This window comes from Lycorma delicatula, chromosome 3 (genome assembly GCF_047948215.1).
Source record: "Lycorma delicatula isolate Av1 chromosome 3, ASM4794821v1, whole genome shotgun sequence".
Classification (NCBI taxonomy): Eukaryota; Metazoa; Arthropoda; class Insecta; order Hemiptera; family Fulgoridae; genus Lycorma; species Lycorma delicatula.
This window is the reverse complement of record NC_134457.1, coordinates 263,067-282,531: the sequence shown is the minus strand read 5'-3', so window position 1 is coordinate 282,531 and position 19,465 is coordinate 263,067. Positions and strand designations below refer to the sequence as shown.

The 19,465-nt window shown below is 31.1% G+C and overlaps 1 long non-coding RNA gene across 5 annotated transcripts in view; it reads right to left on the bottom strand.

Moving 5' to 3' along the window:
• Positions 1-19,465, bottom strand: part of LOC142321331 (uncharacterized) — a 178,159-nt gene that overhangs the window by 68,561 nt on the left and 90,133 nt on the right. Inside the window, exons 5-6 of one of the 5 annotated variants that reach the window (XR_012755597.1) lie at positions 18,782-18,919; positions 16,254-16,502 (exon numbers count right to left, since the gene is read on the bottom strand). The exons of the other annotated variants lie outside the window; for them this stretch is intronic. This is a non-coding gene — a long non-coding RNA (uncharacterized LOC142321331). Of the gene's footprint in view, positions 1-16,253; positions 16,503-18,781; positions 18,920-19,465 lie in introns of those variants that run through there. 5 annotated transcript variants of the gene reach the window in all.

Genomic DNA, 19,465 nt, shown 5'->3' with positions numbered 1-19,465 from the left:
CCTACAACGGCTGAAATAATACCAATCATAAAGAATAAACTGATAGTCAAAAAGAATATCTGAGAGATAATATCAAGAACCAAATGAAAAACCAACAATCAAGTATAGAATCAATAAGGTCAGACCTTTCACAGAAACTAATATGGCCCGTATACGAAAAGAAGTCCTCAATATAGAAAAATTACACTACAACATAGTACCATGACCAGAAATCGTATGACAGACTCCTACCTACATTAAGACAAGGGGAGGAGGTATGGTGACTGGAATTGTAACAAGATGGGCGTCTTCCCCTACAGGGGTTGGGATGTAAATCTGTTTTATGATTTCTAGTTATTATCTCACTGCCAGAGTCAATTTTCTAATCATTCAGGAAACAATTTCACCAACTGTCTGCAAATAATGCAGTGCTGCAGGTAACCGTATTCCTATTGTCCTCTTATCCAGAAAAAAAATTAATTAAACGCTACAAATGAAGAAAAGAAATGATCAACCCACAAAGGTATTTCCTTACAAGGTCTGGATATTTTATCGTCTTAGCCAGGACTGTTTGTCATCTTCCCTTACAGGAATCCTAACAGTAAAAATGTTTTAACTTATTCCCACTATTCCTTCATTGCAGAACTTAAACAGAATCAAAATGGATTAAGTTAAATTTACTCTTTTACACATATGTTTTTCAAGATCAATTACATTTCTTCAGTCGATCAAAACCACTTTAGTAACGTTTAGAAAAAGTTAACATATAATATTCACTATTTCTACAAGGGGTATCTGATGTAGAGTTGTTGACACTGCTAACAGAACTTTCGAGGGGATAGAGTACTGTGACTGGACACCATAGGTAGCAAGAAGTTTGAAACCATCCATCTATAATCCCTCAAAAATGAGCTTTCTAAACGTTGATAAATAATATTATTTACCACCAACCATACAGTCGATCAAACAAATAGTTTTATTTATTTCCTTAAGCTTACAGAATGTCTTCCTACTACAGCTACAAATGAGAGAATTTGAATATGAAAAATTCCAATTCTGACCAAGATAAAATTTCAAGAATTTTTTTCCTATTCCAAAATTGATTTTTAACACTAGCCCTCTGATTTTGAAAAAAAGCAAAAGTTTACTTTTGATACCTTCCTTATGTCATTCCACTTTTGAAATTTTACTTAACAAAAGAATATTTAATTCTAATTTAGTAAAGTTGAGTTTGTTTAGCTTAGGTTTTCCATCTCAACCCACTGGGTTGGTCTAATGGTGAACGAGTCTTCCCAAATCAGCTGATTTGGCAATTCCACAGTTCCAGCGATCAAGTCCTAGTAAAGGCAGTTACTTTTATAGGGATTTGAATACTAGACCGTGGATAGCAGTGTTGGTGGTCCAAAGTTAGGGTCTAATGGGTACAACATTAGGTATTTCTTCAGAGGATGAGATAAATGATTTGTAGCGTGTGTGAAAATGCCATACCTGACCGGGACAGACCTCTGTACAAAAGGTCAAAACGCTACCACTTTTGGTGGTAGGGTTTCAACTAACCACACATCTCAGGAATCGTAGAACTGAGACTGCATAAAATTACATTTCATTTACACTCATACATACATCATCTGAAGTAATACTTGAAAGGTAATTCCCAGATGCGACAAAATTTCAAGAATTATTTTCCTATTTTCCATAATTATGCGCGACAGTGTGAGCAATAACTTTCAGGTTAATTGAATATTCCCCAGGGCCCAGTTATTAAGAACCTATTCTATTTATAATTTGTTAATGACCTATTTCACATAAATTTTATGGTAAGAGAAAGCTAATATTTATTGCAGATGTTAAGAATAGTGATAGGTTGTAGATTGATCTGGAATGCGTTAAAAATCAAATATCTAATTTCTTCTTTATAATATGCTTCCAGGTTATTAGCTCCATTAACATACCAGTGTTGACTGTGCTCTTATACAACTATAATGCCAGTTTCAGTAATATCTTGGGTAAATTCTATTAAATACTAAGGGTTGATGGTAGATGAGGGTTGATGGTTGATAGTAGTTTATAAGAAATATTTGTTTACATATATTAAAAAATATTTTTTCTATGGATGTTTGACAAATCATTTCTCTAATTCATTCAAAATTAAACTATGGGTTGGATTGCATTGCTACAGATCAACATTTTGGCTCTCTTGATTTGATTATAATTTTACAAAATGCTAGTGTACTGGTAATGTGTGGTGCAAGTAGATAAACATTCTTTCCCTTTATTTTCAGTAAATATCTGTATTTTGCATTGGATTTCTTTGTTTATAAGATCTTCTAACCTTTTTCAATGAAGTGGTAAAAACAGCGTGGTGATAGCTAAAGGGGAACGCTATTATATAACTAGGCAGACATTTGCTGTAAATGTTACTCTTCCAAGGCCTTATTGTGCACCGTTTCAAAAATCTTTAACACCTAAGTTCTTTAACTCCCTGCTAAGTAGTGTAAGAAGTACCTGTAATTTTAATTTAAATTTAACTTAAAAAGAATGGATTTCCTACTTTAGAGATGGAAGCACTGTATTCAATGGTGATTTAGTTTAAATTATAGAGTAGTCAATATTAAATATTATGATAATATACATGATTGGTGTAAATATTGTGTTCTGTAGGTATCTGTGTGGGGGGAGTACTGGAAGAGATAACTGAAGAAATCTGGGTGTGTAAGAAGATAGTTTTTATTCTTTTTTTCTCTAAATACAATGTGATAACCCTACCTACGATCAAGCTTTTGGTTTGTAGGTAAAATATTCTTATATACAACTACAGTAATATCAAAAACAGTGGGTTAAACTTATCGACATATTAATATGATTAAATGTGTGTATGTTAAATTAGAAAAACATTGTTTGAAATTTGGCATAACCTACAAATGTTACCTGAACTTAAAAATGTACCAGCACTTCCTTCTATATTAGCACGTGCTTTTTTCATATCTTCCTGGACGAGTTGCAGTTTTTAAACTAAATATTTGGTGTTTGAGGACTTTTTGTAGTTAACAAAATAAGCAAAATAACAAACGAACGATAAACTCAAACTATCACTAAACATTCACATCCAGTGCTCACTTGAAGCTGCAATAATAATTCTAGCTGCAAATTCAAAAAATGAAATATTAATTCTTTTTAACGTAAAATAGCTCTCTGGAAGTCAGTATTAGAAATTATAAAAATATTGTATATTATTCAGAGATAATACTAAAATACGCGCAAGATAATCTTTCGGAGGAATAAAAATCAGTAACTGTGATACCAAAGCTGTAATTTAGGTATATCTGAAAAATTATACTTGAATTTGGAAAAAAAAATTAAATTAAAATTAAAATAAGTTACTAAATTTGCCACCACTAAACATACCATTAAACTACTATCAATTACGAAGCATAAGATAAATTTGGAAAGATACATTGGCAATACCTAACGGTGGTTAAAAATAAATTATTCAAAAATAAACTTCCTCTGAATTATTTGCAGTACCAAAAATATTAAATAAAACGATTGTTAAAAAAAAACAACTAACAATTCTTTAATATAGGTTAATTAAAGAGCGTGTGAATGATAATTTTGTATTATTATTATTATTATTATGCTTTTACGGCCAACATGGGACCACTTAAGTCAATTTTAGTTGGATGTTTTCTGAGAAAAGCGTGTTATTTTACTCTTTCGAGCTGCCCAGTATTTCTTCATCAGTTCAGATCTTGCTTTCTTTTCTTCATCCGTAAACACCCTCTTCGTTGTATTTTGTCGTTTGTCTGTCTTTTGTTTAAATCTAATGCTCTTATCTTTTAGCTTTGTAATTTTTCCAGTTTTATTCTGTAGGTCAGTCAGGGAAATTACCAATTCCTTCATATCTTCTCTAATTTCTTTGATCCATCCTACTTCTAGCTTTTGGAACCAGAGCTTTTCAATGATATTTCTTGACAGTCTTGTTTGCGGTGTCCTTATGAGATGACCGAAGAAAGAGATTCTTTTTTCCCGCATAGTATCAGTAACAGGCTCTATTTCTCGATACACCACCTCATTTGGCACAATCCACCATTGGCCTTCTTTTTGGTGTTTTTTATTGATACACGTTCTGACAATTCTCCTCTCTATTTTCAGAATTTTTTCAATTCGGTTTTTCTGAGTGATTTTGAAAAGGGTCTCGCTTCCGTAGGTGACTTCTGGCTGTACTACAGTTTTATAATGTTTAAGTTTTGTTTTAGCAGAAAGGCATTTTTTGTTATATGTTGACCAAGTTAATTTTTGGGATTTAATCATTTTATTTGTCCTGTTTTGCCATGTCACTTTTTCATTTAAATTATAAGTTATTATTTCCCCTAGATATTTAAATTGTTTTACTATTTTAATTTTCTGATTGTTTACCATAATGTGCTCTATTACCAGAGGATCTATGGCCATTAGTTCAGTTTTTTCGAAAGAGATATGAAGCCCTATCTTTTGTGCTAGGTTTTGAAGGCTCATGATTTGTGTTTTGGCTTCTTGAATATTATTTGCTAAAAGAGCGAGGTCATCTGCAAATCCTAGGCAATTTAGTGTGATGGAGTTTTTCTTAGTACCCATTTTTATATTTTTGGGATTTATTTCATACCATTTTCTCATGACAAATTCGAGGGCGCAGTTAAAAAGGAGTGGTGAGAGGCCGTCTCCTTGCCTCAATCCAGTTTTTATGTAGAAGGGTTGAGAGAGTTCACCTCTGAATTTCACTCTGGACTGGGTATTGGTTAAAGTTAATTTTATCATGTTTACGAGTTTAGGGTGAAGGCCCAGGTTTCTCAGAATATTCAGCATGGATGGTCGGTGTATACAATCATAGGCCCTTTTAAAGTCGACGAAGGTGATTATTAGTTGTTTTTTCCGTCTTTTATATAAGTCCATCATAAGTTTTAGGGATATTATTTGTTCCGGGCAACCTCTCGATGGCCTAAATCCCCCTTGGTATTCCCCAAGTTCCAGTTCAAGTTGGTCTTTGCATCGGTTGTATATGATTCTCGACAGGATTTTGTATGTGCAATCCAGGAGAGATATGCCTCTGTAGTTTTCCGGATTAGTTTTATCCCCTTTTTTATGTAATGGATGGATGAGGGCTGTGGTCCAGTGTTCTGGAAGTTTTTCTTCGTTCCATATTTTCACGAGGCATAGATGTAGGGAAGTTTTGACTGAATAAACTGATGAGTGTTTCCAGAGTTCTGCGAAAAGCTGGTCTTCTCCGCTTGCTTTGTAGTTTTTTATTTCATATTATAGTAGATAGATAGATAATTTTGTATATAGTATAATTTTTTGAAACGTGTGTATATATATAACCTATGACTCCTGGTAAAATGATTCCAACTTGGGGTCATACATCTAAATTGGTTCAATTTTTCAGCTGCTACTGTGGAACAAACATACATGGATCCTATATAAATTACACTCCTATTAACCCTATTAACCCTATTACACACTATTAACCCACTGTGTTGGTCTAGTGGTTAACGCGTCTTCCCAAATCAGCTGATTTGGAAGTCGAGAGTTACAGCATTCAAGTCCTAGTAAAGCCAGTTCTTTTACATGGATTTGAATACTAGATCGTGGATACCGGTGTTCTTTGGTGGTTGGGTTTCAATTAACCACACATCTCACGAATGGTCGAACTGAGATTGTACAAGACTACACTTCATTTACACTCATACATATCATCCTCTGAAGAATTATCTAAACGGTAGTTACCGGAGGCTAAACAGAAAAAAAAAAAGAAGAGGATGATATATATTAGTGTAGTCTTGTATGGTCTCAGTTCAACCATTTCAAAGCTGTGTGGTTAATTGAAACCCAACCACCAAAGAACACTGGTATCCATGATCAAGTATTCAAGCCGTATAAAAGTAACTGCATTTACTAGTTTCAGTGTTGGAACTCTTAACTTCCAAACTAGCTAATTTTGGAAGACACATTTACCACTAGACCAACCCGGTGAATTAAGCTCCAGTAAGTCTATAGCCTCCTTCCTGCACCCTTAATAAAAATCAGAGTATTGCTGTGTTATAGCTTTGTTTTTCCAAAACACTATCTGCCTTCTAAAAAAAAGTCAACCAAAAGGGAAGGGCTTATGTTTCCATAAAACTGAAGGAGTTTGGGGATAGCGGTGATAGGAGAGGAGAAACAGAGGAAAAGTAATCACCTTTCTGAATGGACGAGGGCTTAGAAAAATTTCTTCAATTTTTCTATTATAAGAGGCGAGTGATTTTTCTAAGTGTTTGTTTACCGTCCAGACTACTTGTCTGTGTCTGCACAGCAAAGTAATGTCAACTATCGTCCTTATTGCCTATGGCAATAAGATCAAACACAAAAAATTTGTCCGTAAACTAAAACACAATAATCATATAGAGATAACCAATAAAATTACCACCTTCAGTTCTCATCCTACAAAAAGAAAAAAAAAGCACCAACACAGCGGAGCAATAAGTTACATCCTTTATCGCCACGAGAGTTCTTACTCCACTAAAATATGTAAGATTATGTCACATAACTGAAAAGTAATATTCATGAAGTTTAAACAAATTTTAATACATCTGATTGTGAAAATTTATGAATTATCATTCTCATTTTTGTAATTATTTTGTAAATCTGCCAGTAATTTAATTATATCTTCACTTGAATTTAAAGTGCCATGTATTTCATAAAAAATGCAATTACTTTTATAACGGTTTCGTTTACTACTTTATGAAATTCTTGTTCTTTTATTTATAGTCGTCCATAATACTGCACATATACCATTACTTTCCTTTTGTTTTACTGAAAAACATGCCTGACACATGTAGTATAAGTAGATGGTAAAGTTTATGTAGGCATACATAAATGTGTTGTTTACTTTTATTTTACTCAAGAATAAGACTTAAGTTAAAAAGTGCTGATACTACTAATAATATTCCCTTCTGACATTAATCTGTTGGCATCCTTTTAATAATACCACTGATTCCAACTGGTGTATCTTTGCCATGTCCAGCCAGCTTCATACTGGTTTCAGATTGGAATATTCCAAAGTAGGAATATAATTAGATGATTGTGGGAGGGACAATCCAGAAATTAAATGAAATGACAATTCCAAAAATAAATGTGTTAATATTATTATGCAGTTTTATTTATTACCTAAAATCACACAGGTAAAACTATAAAAAAAAAAAAAAAAATGCATTAAAATGTATTTGAAGTTGACAAATAGGACATGTGAATGAGTTGTTTGGTGTGTTTTTAAACCAATTTTTTTCTTCTAAATTTATTTGTATTATTTTCATTCCGTTTTAATTATGAATTGTCGTTATTTAACAGATACTGAAGTTTAACCCTGATATTGGACTATTTTCTGTCGTCATCAGAAATGATCTATTTTTTTATCAGATTATATGAAGATATTCTTCCTTCTTGGCTAACTGAGACAGTCATTAATAGAATATTATCTAAAAAAAGTAAACAATAGATTTTAATTTGTATGAGATCGAGATAAAGTAACTCGCTATGATTAATTCTTATTGCTCATTAATTTTTTCAATAGTTATTTGTGATCAATGTTAACGTTTACAAGGTAATTTTTTCTTACTGACAGGTAAAAGTGTGTTGACTGAAAGATATATCCTTTTTGGTGTCGCTTGGGATTTTTAATGTTTTAAAAATCACTTGTTGAGTAGCTGTCTTACTTTATTTTACTACAATTTTAGAGAAATTTGACGGCCAAAAAGTGACAGTTATTTCTCCTACAACCCTCTGTACTGAGTTGTAATAATGCAATTTCAAATATTTTTTTTTTTGTAACTCCAGAAAACTCTTAACAGTAGTGAGTTCTTTTTAAATAAATTAAGTTGCATCTTATTGTCATTAGCCACTAATAAATGCTAACAACATGCAGGAAAAGTGTACTCTGTGTTTTAATTTTTTAGTAAAAATTTGATTATTAATTCCTTTCCAGTTTTCATTTTATTTCACTCAAAATTTCAATTTTTCCATAAATTATTAATTAAAAAATTTTCTATATCTAAAACAAATGTAAACACTATAAGTCCACAAATATTGGTTTCTGGTAATTTTAGTTTACAAAAGATAACAAACTACTTTTTCACTAAATGAAGATAAACAGAACATTTCTTTTTAAAATAAAAATTTATCAAAACATAAAAATAGAAGTCAAAGTTATTTTTTAACAATTGTGGTATCACATTTTATCCTATTATGAAAGTGGCACGCGTTTTAAAACGTTTAATATGTCAACACTATTTTACTGTAATGATGTAAAATTTAAAAAATATTATTTCTGTTGATAGTCAATACATCACTTCTGAACAGTGATTAAGAGGAACTATGAACACACAGCCTGATGTCATTTTTGAGAGAAAAAATTTGGCCAAAAGGTAACAGCTTAATACTATATTGGAACATTTTATGACAGCATGATTATATCAGAGGCTGGGAAGCGGTTAAATGTGGCTTAGGGCATTGACTTTTAACTTGCTTTACACCTTTCAATTTCCAGAATGCTAATCCCTGAGACATCCACTCATTACAGAACTATCAGGTTGTAAGCTGATGCAGTTTATTGTCTTAAGAATCTGTTAGTGAGGTTAGATGTATGTTAAGCATAAGTAACTGTATCAGCAATTATGGTTAAAAGAAAGAATATCAATTTCCAGTGCAATCTACTTCATTTCATCTTATCTTTTAATTTAACTGTTATTTAATTTGTCATTTTTACATTATTGTTTTTTAGTAATCTTTTTTCCCTAGAGAAGCCATTTTCCTTATTTCTGATTGTGTTTATACCAAATCTTATTCTCCTCTTTTTAGTTCTTTGCTCTTTACCATGTCAGATTCTGTAAGTCTCAATTAATTTTGTCATCTGTAAATAATGGACAGTATTATTTTTAAATGTTATGAATGAGATAATTACTAAATTGAGTTTTTTTTTAATTTCTGCATTTCATTTCTTTTTAAGTCGTATTTATATGTAATAATTGAATAAAATCATTGTAATTTAAACAATGTTATTTAATTAATTTTCTGAATGTGTCAATTAATAATAGATTTTATTGACTGTTATAAAAAAAAATAATAAACATTAAATAATTGAATAATTTTGAAAATAAATATATTTATACCAAATGGTTATATTAGTGAACAATAAAGGGTTTTATTAAATGCATCTAAAATTAATTGTCATTTCTATAAATTATTATATTTTGTTTTCAGGTACTGAACTACTAGTTTTCACAATTAATAAGCTTGAGTGATTGCTTTTTCTGATGCTTATTTTAGTTGTAATGATTATGAACATTATATTAATGCTATATTTCTAAACATGCAGGCATCCCCTGATTTATGTGTTTTTAATTACTTGATAATTTTCCTATGAGAGACCTAATTTTTAATATTCGACGTCAGTTTGGTTCATAGGAAACAAGAATTTTAGGATGTTATTTAGAATGTGATGTGCTAATCATTTAGTTTATTTATTATAACTGAATAAAGTTAATAATACAAAATACTAAATTATATTGAGTTAAATATTGCTGAATAATATTAGAATTGAAATTATAAAAAAACTTTCGGGTTTTAAAATAAATGGTCTGGTTTTTAATGCTCTACTGTTTGTTGTAGTTCACAAAGTTTAATTTTATATCATTTTAAAATAGTCTATTATTTTTCATACTTGGATCATGTGCAGGATTATTTGGAACAACAGTTACAAACTTTTTAATGAGTCTCAAAACTTCTGATAATTCTTTCACTGTTAATCGTGGCGTAGAAGGTAGTTTTACAGTCATGCAGTATTTATAAACTTGCCCATCGGGCTGGTCTAGTGGTGAATGCATCTTCCCAAATCAGCTGATTTGGAAATCGAGAGTTCCAGCGTTCAAGTCCATCTAAAGGTTTTGAATTTTACACGGATTTGAATACTAGATCGTGGATACTGGTGTTCTTTGGTGGTTGGGTTTCAATTAACCACACATCTCAGAAATGGTCGACCTGAGACTGTACAAAACTACACTTCATTTACACTCGTACATATTATCCTCATCCATCCTCTGAAGTAATATTTGAACAATAATTCCCAGAGGCTAAACAGGAAAAAGAAAGGTATTTATAAAATTTTATCAAGTGGATCATTACTATTTAAACCAACATCTTGTGATTCTTTGACTGATTCTGCTAATATTGACATGCTTCATTTTTATAAGTTATTTCCACCATCTGAATTTATCTCTTGGAGGTGGAAAGGTAGTCAGTCATATTACAGGTCTCTATTTATGTTTTTAATTCTTTATTCAGATTCCTCAAATGTTATTGATCATGGTTTCTGCTATATTCCTGACCACATACTCTCTTGTAATTTGTTTTCTGGTTTCTCCTATGTTGAAGTCTGAAGGGTTTCTTACTTAAAATATTTTGAAAACCACAGAATCCAATAAAAATGATATCACCATTGAATAAGTTGTTGCGATGCTTAGGTTTCTTTCCCATGACAACTATAACATTATTTAAAAATTTTTTAGATTTATTAAATTTACAATATCTGTGTTGAGAATCATACTTTACTTATTATGAAAAGTTTTGATCATCAGCATGGTTTATATTGGATGTAGAAACTGGTGCTAGTTTAATATATTTTATCAATTAAAAAAATATGTAGTACAGATATGTTTTTGAGTACCACCTTCTTTAAAGATGTTCAATATTTTCTAATAAATTCTATAAAATTTTGAAAGTAGCATTTTTCTGCAAAAATTAAAAATTGAGTTGGTTTTTTATTGTTGTACTAGTTAAATTTTACAAGCCCCCAATTCATTTGCTACATCATTTTTTGTATATATTGTTTCTATCTTCTCTAATTTTGTTTTAATAGTGATTATTTTCTTTTTTTTTACCACAGATTTGTAATCAGTCATCTTATACCTCTATTATAAAATGCACAAAAATAATCATTAACACTATCAAATTACAAAAATAACAATAAAATTGGGTCTCCACCTTTTTAGTTTCAACCATTTGGATTTACATAATTAAATTATACTGTCTTTATTTTAAGCACATTTAATTGGCATACAGTAAGAAAATATGTACTGCAGAGTAGTTCTATAAGCAAAAAATTCTAATTTCCTTATTTATTAAAGCAGTATGTTTAATTATTTAAGTCTTTATCAGAGTTTTTGTCTATATAATTAATCTGTTTTCTCAGTTAATTTGAGTAATAAAGAGTTATCACTATATACAGTTAAACTGATTACATAAATTCCTTTATTATATCATTTTATATATGTATGCATTTAATATTAACTTGGAACCTATATCTTCCTTTGTAAATCCTGTCCAATTATATGTTAACTTTAAGTATTGTTTTACCATATATGCGACGTAATTCACCTGTATGTTGTTTATTGTAAAATGTATTATTTTATGTTTTTTAACTGTACTTGAATAATGTTAGCATTCATAGAAGAGCTGTTGGCAATACCATTTGAAACCATAAACTAAGTTTGATTTTCTAGCTGTATTCTCTTCAGATAGTATAATCTGGCAAGGAGTATTGTATAGAAAAAACAAAGTGATTGGAATTGGATAAAAACTCAAAATAACTCCATTATATATTCTTTTACTAAACATAGTGGCGTTTATGAAGATATATTGAATAAGTTTGAGTCAGATCCACCTTCAGAATTTAAAATTTTTTCAGAATATATGGAACCTTTGTTTAATAAAATTTGTGACGAAGCTAAATATGCTACGAAGCAACTGAACAATCACATTAAGAAACAGTTGAAAGATGATAATAAATGGTTTCAAACTATGATAGATGTTATTTTGATGTTGTAAGTGTAAAAATCGCATATCCAATTGTTTCGTAGTAAAAATAGATGCATTGACACACCCATATTTCGCGAAACAATGAGCAGAGAGAGATTCAATCTATTTTCAAGTTTTTTTCATTTCACTAGCAACAACAATGAAAATTATAAACTAAAAAAAAATTAAGCCTACCATACAAAATTTTCCAAATTACATCTCCCTTCTCAGAACATAGGTTTGGATGAAAGTCTAATGAAATTCAGAGGTCGCCTTTCATTTTTGCAATGTAGTAGATCTAAACGACAAGATTTGGAATAAAATTTTACAAAATTTGTGAATCTAGTTTAAGCTATTGTTTATGTTTCAAAATTTATTTAGGTGATGATATGCTAGTACCTCAGTACCTCTTCCTGCCAGTACTAACGTTGTGAATGACATGTGTGAACCATTGTTGGACCAAGGTCACATACTGTTTTAAGATAATTGGAATTTTTTCCATATTTATATAGAAGGCTAACAGAGAAAAACAAATATAATTGAAACTGTGGGACATTTTCAGAGAAAAATATTTATTGGTTGATTTTTTATGTATTACTGTGTTCTCCAACATACTGCCAGGGAATTTAAATATGACATCATTGGGTTAAGATGTATCTTAGACAAACAAGACATCAATTTACATTCTAAAAAAACTTCCAGGATCATCTCTTGTGAAGTTCTTGCTTGGACTATGCCACTTATTCATTATTATAATATTGCTCTGTTGTGTTAGCATGGCATTTATTGCAAAGCTTAGTTATTTTTTTAGCTATCTTGAAGAGATCAGTCGGTATAAGAACAATCATTTGATTTTTCTCTTTTTTCAAAATATATGTTATGGAAAAAAGTATACATACATTTGTAATTATAATTAACTGTCAAGAGTTTAAAATTGAAATATGGAAAAGTCAGTAATTGCACGGCAAGTTCAAATTTTATTTATAGTCTTGCTGAAGTAAAGATTTTTTAACAAGTTTTGGTTTTATAGATATGTTGCATGGCAAGTTCAGATATATTTATAGTCTTGCTGAAGTGAAGATTTTTTAAGTTTTGGTTTAATAGATATGTTTGACTTTATTCAGTTTCTCTGAGTTGGGGAAAAAAATCATTGATTTAATTCTGGTTGAGGACAGTAGGAATTTATATTTTGTAACTGTATTATCTATAACAATCTGAAAATTAATAATTTCAAAATTATGCTGTAATTGTACCCAAACAACCAAAGTATACTTGTCGATCTGAATTTTAGTTCATGCAACAATACAGAACTATGATCCATCAGTGTTGCATTGCTGACTGGATAATTAATGTATCTGGGATCATAACGTGGAGCAGGGGATTGCATGGTCCACACAAAATAATTAATTAGTAATAATTTTGCCCAAAATGCTGGGAGCATTTGTTATGTTCAACTATAAAATTTGTAAATAACATTTCCATATTAATGATGGTACTGTTTCACTAATTTAATTTGTTGCCATTAAAGATGAAAAATTGATTACTAATTTACATACTTGAATTTGCTTTGATTGATTGGGGGTTTAAACGACTATCCCTTCGCAGTCTGGGATTTTCAAATTGCCTTTTTTTTAAATCTCAAGGCTCAGTTCACCCCTACATTAACCTTCCAGTATGGAATACAGTATGTTTTTGTAACAGTCTTGTTCCATTAAGCAGTTTATTAACATTAATGTAGCTGTGAAGTCCATAGGGACTATCTAGTAGTAAAGTAGGGCTATCTAGAACTTTTTAATTAAATAAAAAAATCAGTAGGAATTACATTAATGGATAATCCATAATAATTGACATCTCTGTTATAAAAATAATGAACTTTATCATTAATTATTATAGTCTGCAGGAATCTGAGGGACAGTAAAGTTCTCAAGCATATCGAGGTACATGTGTCCTGTCACAGAGGGCTTCAAGAAAAAAAAAATGGACCAATAACACCATTTTTGTGCAGTCCTAACCAGACATTGACTTCTGTAATCTCCTTTTCATTTTCAGTTACTGTATGGTGGTTTTTATAACACAAATTTGACAACTGTGCCTGTTAACTTCCCCTCACGTATGAAAGGCCACTAAATAACCACTTATAAAGATAATTAGGATTGTCTTCGACAGTGGATTACCTCTGCAGCAAACTGATAGCGTCACAACTGGAACTGCTGATGACAATGTTGTGAACAATGGAATGAGGAATTTTCAGTTTGTAAGTAACCTGCCTAATTGACTTTCTAGGACTGGCAGTGAATGCAATGCAACACAATCTACAGTCTTACCACTTACTGAAACTTTTGTATGATTTCCGGTTTGTGAAACGAAGGCTTCAATCTCTCTTAAAGTTGTATCCCACTAATGAATAGACTTGGTTGGATGTTGGAAGGTTGATGATATTCCATTCAGTTTGTACACATCATTGCACACGTAACTGATTGAGACTCCAGTAACCAAAGGGTGCACTGAAGCTTCTGTTGTGGGATCTACTTCTCAACTGACTACAACTGCATTGTGTCAGCTTGCCTGCTCATGTGTTACATTTACTGTACTCATGTACTATTGTACATGTGCTATTCCACTTCTGAGTTTACAGAAGAAATCTTGGAGATATTTTCTGTTAAGAGATTATGGCAACTGGTTTTCTAAATATAAGCCATTACTGTTAGATACCTTTAGCCCTGACACTCTGAATAAAATAAATGAAGTTATTATCTCAACACCTTATTAATCTAAAGACCATGACCAAAATAACCTTTTATATGCTTGTTTGTTACTCAGGTGCCATATTAAACTTAAAATTGATATTTCAACTCATAATGTGAATCAGTCTTCTAATCTAGTGTCTGGTTTTTGCTACTCAAGTAAAATCAAATGTTATCAGTTGCATATGACTTTTGTGTTCAATCATTTACTAGTCGGTCTAAAAAAAAAATTAATGACTAGAATTAGATTACAAAATACAAGCGATTTGAATGCTTGTTACACTGACATATTGTATTATTTTATTTATAAAAATGATCATGAGTCTAGAAGTTAAATATTCATCTCTTAGTAATTCTACAGAATTCATTTCAATATTAAAAGATCACTATTTGTTACATTAAATTGCAGCTTATGAACAGTTACTTGATAGAAAGCATTCAGTGTAAACGATAAATACATATTTTTTTATCAGACATTAGGTAATATTAAGAGTACGTTTTGGTTACTTTTAACTAAAAGAGCCGAGTGAATTGAATCAAGTTATAAAGCCAGTTAAAAATGTTTAACAATAAAATGTAAACGTATTAGAATCTATATGGTTGAATTTAACGCCATATGCATATGAATTAATTTTGTTTACTAATACGCAAAATGAGTACATTAGAAAGAAAAGTTAGTTGATTATGTAGTGAAGTTTTATAGAAAGAAAATAAGAATATCTAGCTAAGATATCACATAATGCAATATCAATAAATAATCAAATTATGCATTACTAAGTTATTAATTTTTTAAAAGATGAAATATTAATCTTAAATTTTGTTGTGCGTTTTAAAAGTATATTTATTAAAATATATTAACAATCCAGAAATGTAAAAATACTGGACATCAACAACTTAAAAAAAAAAAAGTAGCAACTGGCATGCTATAATGAAGCAAGAAACACTGTTACAGATTTATCTGTGATGATAATTTCATTGGTGTATATTTAATGCATTTGTAAATGCAACTAATTCTACTTATTGTTTTAACCCTTTCCAGAATGAATAATTGCAGTCAATGAGACGACGACGATGAGTGTCAAAACAGCCGTTCAGCAGTAGTTATCTTCTCAGGTGGCAGATTACTATAAAGCTGGAAAGCAGAAATTGATCACTCAATACTCTGCCTACTTAATGTAGGCAGAAATTATGTAGAATTGTAGATACTTCAATGTATGAATATGAATATTTTCAAAAAAATTTGCTTGTTATTTTTTTTATCAAAAGGGTACTTACTGAAAATACATGCCTCATGTGTATACAGATGATATTTAATTATGGAAACAGCATTATACTGCATATCTGAGAGGTATTTGGAGGCAGAAAGAAATTGGGTTTTCTACCTAGTTAAAAAAAAAACATTATGGTGGGTTTTTAATTTTTATCAGCCTAATTGAATGAAACTTAATTTTTTTAAAAATAGGACATAAGACATGATTTTCATTAAAAATTTTAAAAGAAAAACTGGTAAAACCCATTTTTCTTTTAATGCCTTTATTATTGAGTTATAAGCATTCAAAGTTGCATTGACGGAAAAATCATGTAATCAAAAAAACCAAGTAAAATGTGCTGCATGAACAATTTTATTAAATTTTACATTCATAATGCATTCAGTAACGAACTTTAAACATTGATAATAATAAACAATAACTAATAATTAAAAACAGTTAAAGATTTAAAGTAAATAATATCAGTTGATATAACCATTATATATATATATATATATATAAAACAATATATGTTGTACATAAATAAATAATAATGTATGTATATAAAATTCAAATTATTTGCCAATATAGTAGACTTGATGGAAGATATTCTTATCTTACTGAATCATTCTTGTTTATGCATTTTCAGAGGTACTTCCACTGTTAGCAGTTCCTTCAATATAATAAAGATATTAATTTTAAAAAATCCTGTGTAAAGTAAAATAAGAACTTATCTACAACTTTTGGTCTAATGTGTCATGACAGGATTAACGTAACACACCTGTGATGTTTAGTTGATCACACCACTTTCATAATTATTATCAGAAATCAATAAAATAAAATCCATACCATAAGTAAAGAATTTTCCTCCTATTCTTAATATTTTGGTAGGACTGGACTCTATAGTCACCTGCAGATCATGCTTATTACTAAATGATTTTGGATACAGACTTACACCATCTTTAGAGCTGGTGATGTGATTGCAAGTGTAACAGAGACCCTTCTGTTGTACACATGCTCTCTGCGATGGGAAGCATGTAGTAAGGTCCCAGGTATGTTGGTACATAGAAGCCCTGAAAGCTTCAGTTAGTAGAGGCCTAGATTCAGTGCAGAGACTGCACATTTGCTCTCCGCTAGGACATATGCTGGTTCCACCAGAGCACTTGGTCAGACCTCCAAGATTATTTGCCCTGGAGGGAGGATGTACCCCGATGATTAGCCTTGCTTCAGAAAGAATCAACATTTTATGCATAATCTTGAACAACTAAATGTAGCAGAGAGTTCAAGTAATCACCTTCGTCTAGAAAGAGCAGATTTACCAGAAGTAAACACGAAACAAAGTAAGGATACAGATAAACGTTCAACAAAAATTGAGAAGTTGACAAGCTTTTTTTTGACAACAGTGCACCCAGAAAAAGGCATCTTGTGATTATGAAAGAGAATGGTATTGCTTGGGTGATATCAAACTGTGCTGGTGGTCCTGTCAAATATGTAACACTTTTAATGGTTAAAAGTGTTTAATGGTTGTCATGTTGAACCGTGAATAACGGTTAAACCCAAAAATTCAAGCTTTAGATAAGTGAATTCCTTGTGTTTGTTCAACCTCATAGCATATTTAACTTACTGAAAGGAGTAGCTGCTTGACGCAATCTTTTTAATTGTACAAAAGAAGAAATAGTAGAGGAATTGTTAAGGTGAAACACAATGACGAAGGTTGATCATGAGAGGAATTGTCAAGGTGTGACACAATGCCGAAGGTTGATCATGAGAAGAAATGGTAAGGTTCATCCTTCTGCTTCACATGTGTTAATGTTCCATGGACCTAAATTGCCTCAGAAAGTACCTGCTGGCATACATAGTCTAGATATGCGTGCATTCATACTGCAACTTATGCAAAGGTTTAAGTGCCAGTGTTTTGGATACACAGCAGTCAAATGTGAAAGGCAAGAAATCTGAGTATGGAATGGAAACTCATAAAGGTGATTTGTGTAAAGATCCTCCAGTTTATATCAAAGAACATCACAACTGCCATTCAAGAAATAGTCGGGTTACAAGACGGAAACAGTGATTTGAGAGGATAAAATCCTGCAAAAACTAAGTTATCTTGAAGCAGGGAAAATTGTCACCGGTCGAATACCTCGACCAACAACAACTTATGCAGAAGTGACTGTTGCCCCTTCTCATCCAAAGTTAATGTGGAACAATTGCTTTCTGCTCTTGCACCAAGCCGCCTTGCTGCTATGACTAAATCATAGATACTAGGATGGAATCTCCTCATTACAAAGAACCAGTAAAAACCCGGAAGATGCAACCACTGATGGAAGCTGTACATAAGGATGTCAAAGAGACATCTGAAAAGGCCAAAAACACTAGTCATTTGATCAGTCATAAGGGGAAGGAAGGTGTGTTAGGGCAGGGCGCAGAAGAAGTCTGAGCTTGGTGCGATACAGGTTCAAGTTACAATAGAGAGGGACTTGGATACAGAAATTGTACAACATGCAGCTATGGAACCTCCAAAATCTCAGAAGTCTCGTATAGAGAGGGTAAGTACTTCAGCTGTCTCAAAGATATCTCTGAAGAGTACATCAAGTCTGGACTTTGAGACAACAATGCTAATTGCTTCATCTAGGTTGGTATCACTGGATGCTGGCAGCAGAACCTCTCTGGTATCAGAGAAAGTTGAAGATACTATCTCTGAGGCCTGAGACACCTGTCATCAGAGGTGGAGGCCATCAGGAGGATGAAGGAAAACAGTCAGAAGGAATGGCCTAAGGGAAACCTTGACAATAAACAATGAGATATGATTTCAGTATATATTTTCTAAAATATTTTATTAGGAGGATGGATGGATGATAAAAAATCACATAAAAAAACATATCATAAAAAATATCATAAAAATACATAAAAAATCCCAATCCCATTAAAACTAATTTCATTTAAAATGTATCTTACCACTTTGAAATCTTCTTTTGAAGTATTTTTCAGCAGCCATTTTATAAATAATCTGTACATCTTTTAATGATATATTACCTAGTTTTAATAGTTCGTAATTCGATAACTGAATTAATTCCTCACATTTTGTAACTTCAGCTGTAAAAAAAATTACTGTAAATTGCTGTTTATTACTGTGTTTTGCTGTAATAAATCACTGAGCTAATCTAATGGTATTGTTTTTTTTGATCATATTTCTTCTCTTTACAAGAGTGGAAATTCATCCTACTCTTAAAAGTACATTTAACTTTGTAAAATTTATGTGTTTGTGTTTATGTTTATGTATTACCTTCCACTAAGCTGCTCTTAATGAATAACATTTACAAACATTTCAATGAATTTTTTTGTCTTGATCAAACATTACATTAGAATTATAATAAAAATTTGCTAATTCTATAAATAACTTTTGCAAAATTTATTATTCATTCAAAAGCAAGAGAAAATGAAGCAAATTCTAACATTTAGACCAGTTTTAAAGTCAGATGTATAATTCAATAAGTCCTTAGAAAACGATAGAAAAATAAATTATTTTGTGTTAATTTTTTTTTTCAACATAATCTCCTTTTAACTCCGTACACTTTTCCAAGTGTTTCTCCAACTTTTTAAAGCCATTCAAAAAGTAGGATTTCGGAAGGTCCTCAAAAT